Source organism: Anastrepha obliqua, unplaced genomic scaffold, assembly GCF_027943255.1.
Source record: "Anastrepha obliqua isolate idAnaObli1 unplaced genomic scaffold, idAnaObli1_1.0 ptg000005lb, whole genome shotgun sequence".
NCBI classification, from domain to species: Eukaryota; Metazoa; Arthropoda; class Insecta; order Diptera; family Tephritidae; genus Anastrepha; species Anastrepha obliqua.
Window position 1 is genome coordinate 1,780,475 of NW_026562177.1, and position 8,224 is coordinate 1,788,698.

The following is an 8,224-nucleotide window of genomic DNA, read 5'->3' on the forward strand; positions in this document are numbered from 1 at the left end:
ACCGACTTTACAGACAACCTCTTTTTTACTGAAGTTACGATTATTTAATCAAGGAAATATTAAAAAACTAAATTAATTTTCATTCGAAATGGTAACCATTTACTTTTACACAGGCCTTTAAACGATTAGGCCAATCGGCTATTCCTGCACGCACGGTTTCCATGGATATTGACGTCGCTGCTCGAACCAAAGATAGTTTGAGACTCTCCTCATTTCTGTAAGGCCTTCACCAGGCCATGTTTTTCAATTCTGGCCACGAACCATTGTCCAATAGATTCAGATCTGGGCTTGCAGATGGACAATCTTCTGCGGCTATGAACCCAGGAATATTGGTTTTTAGTCACTGTTGGATGGTGCTTGTCTTATGAGCTGGAGCGGAATCTTGCTGAAAGATCCAACAGTCTCCATTGAAGATAGTCAACTCAATTGCTTCACCACGTCTTCTACTATGTCCTCCTGGTATACTCTTGTCCCGGTCTTAACCCGTTTTTCGCAGAAATTAAGAGATGTGACGCCTTCCCAACAAAACCATTACGGAGGCTGGATGGTGACCCCGCTGAACCCTTGGAACAATGTTTCTTTAATCTCTGGAAGTTTTAGCAGAGATTTTATCGTTTTGCTTATTAAAAACTTCTTCAAAAGTGAACATTTTCTCATCTGTGAAAAGAATATTTTGCTGTCCGATGACTGCATGCCACCGAAGAAGCTGCTTGCGTCTGTCGAATCTAATTTTGTTCACGCGCCTTGAGCCATCGAATTCATCTGATTGGGCTCTCTGTGTTTTTTTGTTTGATCGAGTTAAAATCGCTTTTGACAACCGAAGAATAGCAATGGGTCATCGGAGACGGATTGATGTCTATACCGAAAACTTAGCTCCAGAAATGTTTTGAGAGCTGGATGAAACGCTGGCATAAATGCATTGCAGTTGATGGGAAGTACTTGGAAATCGAAAATATAACTTTTGAGGGATACATTTGTATTTGAATTTACGAGGGGTGTTCAAAAAGTATCGCGAATTTTGTGTTTTTTCAATAATTATTTATTTATACATTAACAGCTATTTTGTCCCCTTCAAAGTAAGGTAAGTAAGTAAGAGATATTATGCACTTGTGCCAACGTTTTTTCCAATCTTCGAAGCACTTCAAAAAATTATTTTTTTTATTTTGTTCAGCTCCACCTTCGATGGCGTCTTCATCCCATCAATCGTAGCGTAGCGTCGTCTTTTCATGGGCCTCTTCAGTTTCGGGAGCAAGAAAAAGTCACAGGGGGCCAGATCTGGGAATACGGTGGCTGTGGCATCATTAGTGTGTTGTTCTTGGCCAAAAAGTCACGCACAAGCAACGATGCGTGAGCAGGGGCGTTATCGTGATGCAAGAGCCAATTTTTGTTCTTCCACAAATCCGGGCCTTTCTGGCAGATTGCTTGGCGCAAATTCCGCATAACTTGCAGTAATATTCCGTATTGACCGTTTTACCCTGTGGCAAGAACTCATGATGCGCAATCGAAGAAAACGGTAGGCTAAACTTTACATTCGACCAAATTTGGCGCTTTTTTTCAGTCTTGGTTCGAGCGGCAGCTTCCATTGAGATGATTAATCTTTGGTTAGCAATGTTCATGCGATGCTGCTTTTGGTCGAAATTGAGCAGTTTTGGTACGAGTTTTGCGGCGACCCGTCTCATGCCCAGATAATTTAAACAAACATTCAAAATGACCGAACTCGTCGGCATGAGTGAGAGACATGAGCACCAACATATCGCCACAAAAAAATTGAAATTCGAATATACATAACCTGCGAAAATTCAAAATTCGCTATACTTTTTGAACACACCCCGTATAGGCATATTCAGAATGATGAAACAAATCACCAAAGCCATACGTCTTCCATTTCCAAGTTGTGTACAGAGTATAGTTTTTTCCTTGTACGCTTAACACGTTTCAACATTTTTGTTTTTTTAATTTTTGTTTTATACTTCTTTTTTGAATTTTATTGCATTCTTTCTCGGTCGTACCCTACGAATCCAAAAACTATTTAACTGTTTTTCTACAAATTGTATTTTTTTAGTCGATCGGGCACATAACAGAAACACAAGCATCTTTCCCGACTGAACTAATATTTCACCTATCCATTCATATCGTAAGTAAAAGCAGGTTCGTCATGAAAGTACGTTGGACAATATCAATATACTTACTAAATAAATTGTCTTTATAAGCAATTACAGAGTTTATGATATGTTTGTTGATTTACATCGCTCAGAATTTGTTCAACTTAATTGCAGCGCTAAACAAAACTTCCAAAATGTGCTTTATTTTTCTACCCCTACAGCGCCTTAACCGCTCAATGCATCTAAGACTAGCAAAGCAAATTGTTTATATTTTTCGTAATACTTCCCGTAAACTTATAATCGTAAATGCAGGTGTGTTTTTGCTACTACAAAATTAGTTATTCGGAAATGGGTTTTCAAAATTTCTCATTAATCAAGTGCAAATATTTCCATTTCGCATCAGGAATAAATTAAATTGGGTTCCTGTCAATGTTGGTAGCTGAAAAGAGCGTCAGTGTCAAAATAAAATATGAATGGTAGAATTGTTGAATTGCTGTAAAGCTTCCCACCCACCCTTATTGCAATTTTCATATACAACCAACTTTTTGCTGTCAGAAAATACCTTTGCTGCAATTGTCATTTGCTTGATTGCAAACTGCCACTACTACCTTGTTCCGTATGCATATATGCACATACACATACACGTATTTATATGAGCGCGCTCACACATGTAAACTATCGCAAACAAGCTTATTGAATGCTCAATTGATTTCCATGAATGGTTGTCAAACTTGTCAGCATTTAAATATGAAATTAATAGCGGCATGCAATTTACGTCTATCTGTCTGTCAAAGTGCATATAAATACCAAATCATTTTATGCTATGCGTGCGAATATGCAGCGCAAGTAAAAATAGTACGAGCGATAATCGATGCGCGCTTCCTTGCGTCATCTACGGGGTTTTGATAAGCCAGTGGAAGGTTTATAAGGCTTAATTACATTTTTTTATTAATATATTATTACGAAAATTAAAATGAATATATCTGGATGAAGGATTTTAGTTCGCAACCAATTCTATTTCTATCAGTTTTTGGTAATGGTTGGTTTTAACCCGATTTTTACCCATTGAAATGAAGTAAAGAACTATTTTCAAAATTTTTACATTTCTTCTTAAAACTAACTATACCTTGCAGAGTAATTTAAATTTTTTTTTTTACTATTTTCAAATATTAATTAATTAATTTGGTAAAGAAAGAATTCCAAATTGATTTTTCGTTAGGAAATAATTTCAAAACTTTTCTTAAAATTCCTTAATTTCCGCTAAAAAACAAATTTAAAATTTTTTGGTGAAGAACTATTTTCAAAATTTTTTAAACTTTTCGCGACTGCTGGTAAATAATTGATTTAAATATTTGGCTTAATATTCGCCAGAACTATTTAATTTTTAGCAAATTTTTGAATTTTTTCTTAAACTTGCTTAATTACTCAAAAAAAAACTAATTTGAACATTTAAAATATGTTTGGTTAAGATTTATTTTGAAAATTTTATTTAATATCTTTTAGAATTAAAAACATTTTTGACAAAATTTTAAATTTTTTTCTAAATATGTATTAATTAATGGCTGGTAAAGAACAAATTTCAAAATTAGAAAAATTCTTTGATGAAGAATTGATTTCAAAATTGGATAAGATTTATTTTGAAAATTTTATTCATTATTTTTTAGAAATAATTTATGACAAAATTTTTCAATTTTTTCCTTAAAATTATTTAAAGGCTCATAGAAACCCAATCCCACGATTTAAAAACCTTTTGGATTTTTGAACATTTTTCTGGAAAATTTAAAAATTTTTCTCAAAATTAATTATTTGCTCCAAAACACTGATCTGAAAATTTTTTTTTTTATTTTTTTTTTATTTATTTATTTTTTTTTTTTTTTTACTTTAAAAAGGTTTAAAATAAAAATAAAATAAAATATACAAACTGAAAGTAGTGCAGCGCTAGTATCGGAGGTTTGCGGCTGGCAGGTTGATTATGGCTAGGTTAGATCCGACGAAGTAGACCAGTATCTTTGAGATAGTTATATAATATAGATATGTTGGCTTCGGTTGGGTTTCTTAATATTTCAAGAGGGTCAATGTTGCGAAAGTAATGATGTTTAGTCGAGATCTGAAAATTAAAAGAAAACTTGGTAAGGAATTGAGTTCAAAGTATTGTTTAATGTTTTTTTTACATATATTAATTTTTACAAATTTTTCAATTTTTTCTTAAAATTAATTAGTTGGTAGTAAAAATTTATTACAGGGTTTTAAAATTTTTTGGTAATCAACAAATTTGAATTCAAAAATTTAAAAATTTTTTTCATAAATTAATTTTAAAAATATCTTAAAATTAATTAATTAAAGAATTTTTCTTAAAATTAATTATTTGCTCCCAAAAAAGGGATCCGAAAATTAAAAAAATTTTTGGTTAAGAATTGATTGCAAAATTTTGGTTAATTATTGTTTATTTTTTAAATTAATTATTGAGTTCAAAATATTGTTTAATGTTTGTTTTACATTAATAATTTTTACAAATTTTTCAATTTTTTCTTAAAATTAATGAATGGCTGGTAAAGAACTACTTTAATAAATTTAAGAATTAATTTGAAAATTTTCCTTAAAATTAATTATTTGCTCCAAAAAAACTAATCTCGAAATTAAAAACAATTTTATTAAGAATTGATTTCAAAATTAATTTGTTAAATTTTTTTTTTATTAAATTTTTTTTTAATCTTTCATTTATTTCTTAAAATTGAGGGGGAACACCACTGTGATTTTCCAAAAAAATTTATTTTTTTATTGCAATTTCTTTAAGTAGATATATTCAAAAATATGTAACAAAAAATTTAACCTAAAATCTTGAAAATTGACGAAGTTATACCCAATAAAATAAGTCCAGGTAGTGAGTTACAACGGCCAATTTTTTTGTTTATATTTACATTTTAAGTAAAGGGTGATTTTTTAAGAGCTATAGGAAAGTCTTTCAAAAAAACACACGTAAAATTCAGAAAAATCCATGAAATTTTTATTCAAGTCGATAGTACAGTCCATATAATTTAATGTTTGAAGATTATTTCATGCAAATGTTGACCGCGACTGCGCTTCAAATGGTCCATCCGCTTAGTCCAATTTTGGCATACTCTTTCCAATGTTTCGGCCGGTATCGCACATATAAATGCTTTAATGTTGTCTTCCAATGCAGGCTTGTCTCAATGGACATGAGCTTTAACACAGCCCCACAAAAAAAATCTAAAGGCGTTATATCGCACGAGCTGGGTGGCCAATTGACAGGTCACGAACGTGAAATAAAATGTTCACCGAACTCGCCTCTCAACAGGTCCATTGTTACCCATGCTGTGTGGAATGTGGCACCGTCTTGCTGAAACCACATGTCATGCAAGTCAAGTTCTTGCATTTTGGGCAAAAAAAAGTTGGATGTCATTTCACGGTAGCGTTCACCATTCACAGGTACGTTACGATTCGCAGCATCTTTGAAGAAGTACGGACCAATGCTACATCCAGCCCATAAACCGCACCAAACTGTGACCTTTTCTGGATACATTGGTAGCTCTTGCAATTCTTCTGGCTGATCTTCATTCCAATATCGACAATTCTGCTTATTTACGTAGCCGTTGATTCAAAAATGAGCTTCGTCGCTGAACACAATTTTTCGATAAAAAGGTGGATCGTAAACTTTCTTAACAGAACACGCATTTTTAAAATAAAATGCAATGATTTGCAAGCGTTGTTCGTTTGTAAGACGATTCATGATTAAATTATAAACCAAAGTGAAGATGTTTGACAGTGAAACAAAACACGAAACGTGCGTCAGCTGTTTAAGCCAACTGTTTAAAGAGATATTAGCTAAAAAATCACCCGTTAGTTAAATTTTTTTTTAAATTTTTCTAATTAATCATTAATTTAATTAATTATATTTATTTTACTGTTAATTATTAACTAATTTGCGGAGAAGAACTTTTTCTTTTTTGTTTTTAGTGGTTTTTTAGTTAATTAAATGTTGGTAAGAATAATTTTCCCAAATTACTAAAATATTTTATTATGGCTATTTATACTGAGTCTCGTACTGAGCTACTTATTACATACTAAAATTTTCTCAATTCGTTGGTCTTTTAAATTTCTTAGATTGAATGAATCTTCTTGGAGTTATAGAGTAAATAAATTTCTGAAAATAATCAATTGCGGAAAATCACTTATCAGACATATCAGAAAAAACAAACAATAATAAATTGTGGTGAGTATGAACTAAAACGTTACCAAATCTATCGAAATGGTTGTGAGCTTAAAATTTTCCTTTGTAATCTCTAATATGACAATTAGTTTATTGTTCGCGGTCATTCATCGTTAATGTGGGAAAAGAGGCATATTTAGACACTGCTCTATTCATTATTTTCGGTTCTACATACTACGGATATATTCGGATTTATTAAAACTTTCCATTCTTCGCGATTTTTCGCATTTTAGTGCAGAGTAATAACTTAATTATGTCCAAGAGTTGCACCCTCTAGCTCAAAAAAAAAACAAATACGCCAAACAGCCATCAGCCAAGCCATTCGCAGGCACTCATTAGCCATGTAAAGCAATTTAAGTGCGTTGCCCTACACTTACACCGACTCAATATGAATATTAAATTGATTGTCATTTATTGCATCCCTTTGCACTTCGCGGTTTTCAAGTACGCCAGCCTGCCTGCCCGTGTCACTTTCAAAACGATTATTTTCCACAACAATAGCCAATGACATGTGGCATAATTTAATTAATATATTATTTATTTACCAGTAAAAGGGTCCTTCAAAGCATTGTCAAGCGTAGAGACTCTTTATGAGTAGGCGTGTGACAGTTGCTAGGCAAATTTAAGTCATTTAAGTGATAAGAAGTTGACAATCACATTTATTATTAGCTTTATTCAATCAAAAAACAGATACAAAAATATTCATATATGCTTTAGCATACACATTTTGTACATATTTACATTTATGGAAATCCAACGATGTGCACAGTATCATTGTCCTCTTCACCAGAAGGAGGAAGCTTGATGGACTCGTTCTGCCAAAGCTAAAAGGAGCCAGAATCCAGCTATCCAAAGAAACTAAATATCTTGGAATAATCCTCGACAGTAAACTCCTTTTGAAGTCACATGTTGAAACAAAGACATCCAAAGCACTGACAGCCTTCTGCCAGTGGAAGGGTGTATTTGGGGAAAAATGGGGTCTTTCTCCTAGCAAGATCCTATGGATCTAAAAGGTTATGATAAGACCTATTTTCCCCTATGCATCAGTGGTCTGGATGAGTAGAATCCCTCTCGTGGCAGTCAGGAGGACCTTATCGAGACTACAACGCACTGTAGCCATCTGTTGCATTGGAGCCTTTCCGACTATTGCAGGCCCGACATTGGATCCTCTGATCAGTCTACCATCACTTGATGTTTTGAACCAAGGAGAGATCTTGAAGGTCATCTGCAGGTTGAAACACAATGGGAATTGGTACGGCCCCTGTCCGGCATTGGACAACAGAGTAGACATGAAGTTCGATCCAACGATCCTCGCCATGTCCCTTGACTCCATGCCATACAGAGTCGTACTCGACAAGAGATACAGTGTGGTGCTGCCAGAGGCTCCACTGTGGTCAAACTCTGAAAATGAGCCCGACAAACTGTTTTCTCGTTTTAACGGATGGCTCCAGGACCGAGCAGAGCTCCGGCTCTGAGGTCTATGTGAAATCCCGCGTGACAAAACTGCACCTTGCTCTTGGAATGCATGTATTTGTGTTTCAAGTGGAAGTGTATGCTGTTCAATAAGCGATGAACTTTGTTGTGGAAAAGCGATGGAGAGGCAGATCTATATGTGTCTGCAGCGATAGCCAAGCTGCCCCACTTCAAAGATAGTAGAGTTCGGTAAATCCAGCCAGAACTATGTCGGTAGACATAATAGCCTAATGTTAACATGGGTCCCGGGACACGTGGGTATCGCGAGTAACGAGATCTCTGACTCTTTAGCCAGAATGGGCTCTGAGGCCAACTTCCTTGACAGCCAACAAAGCCCCGGTTAGCAAATGTGTTACTTTAACCCACAAGCGAGATTGGTAGGCTGAAAGAGGCTGCAGATGGACAAAACTGCTTTTACCTG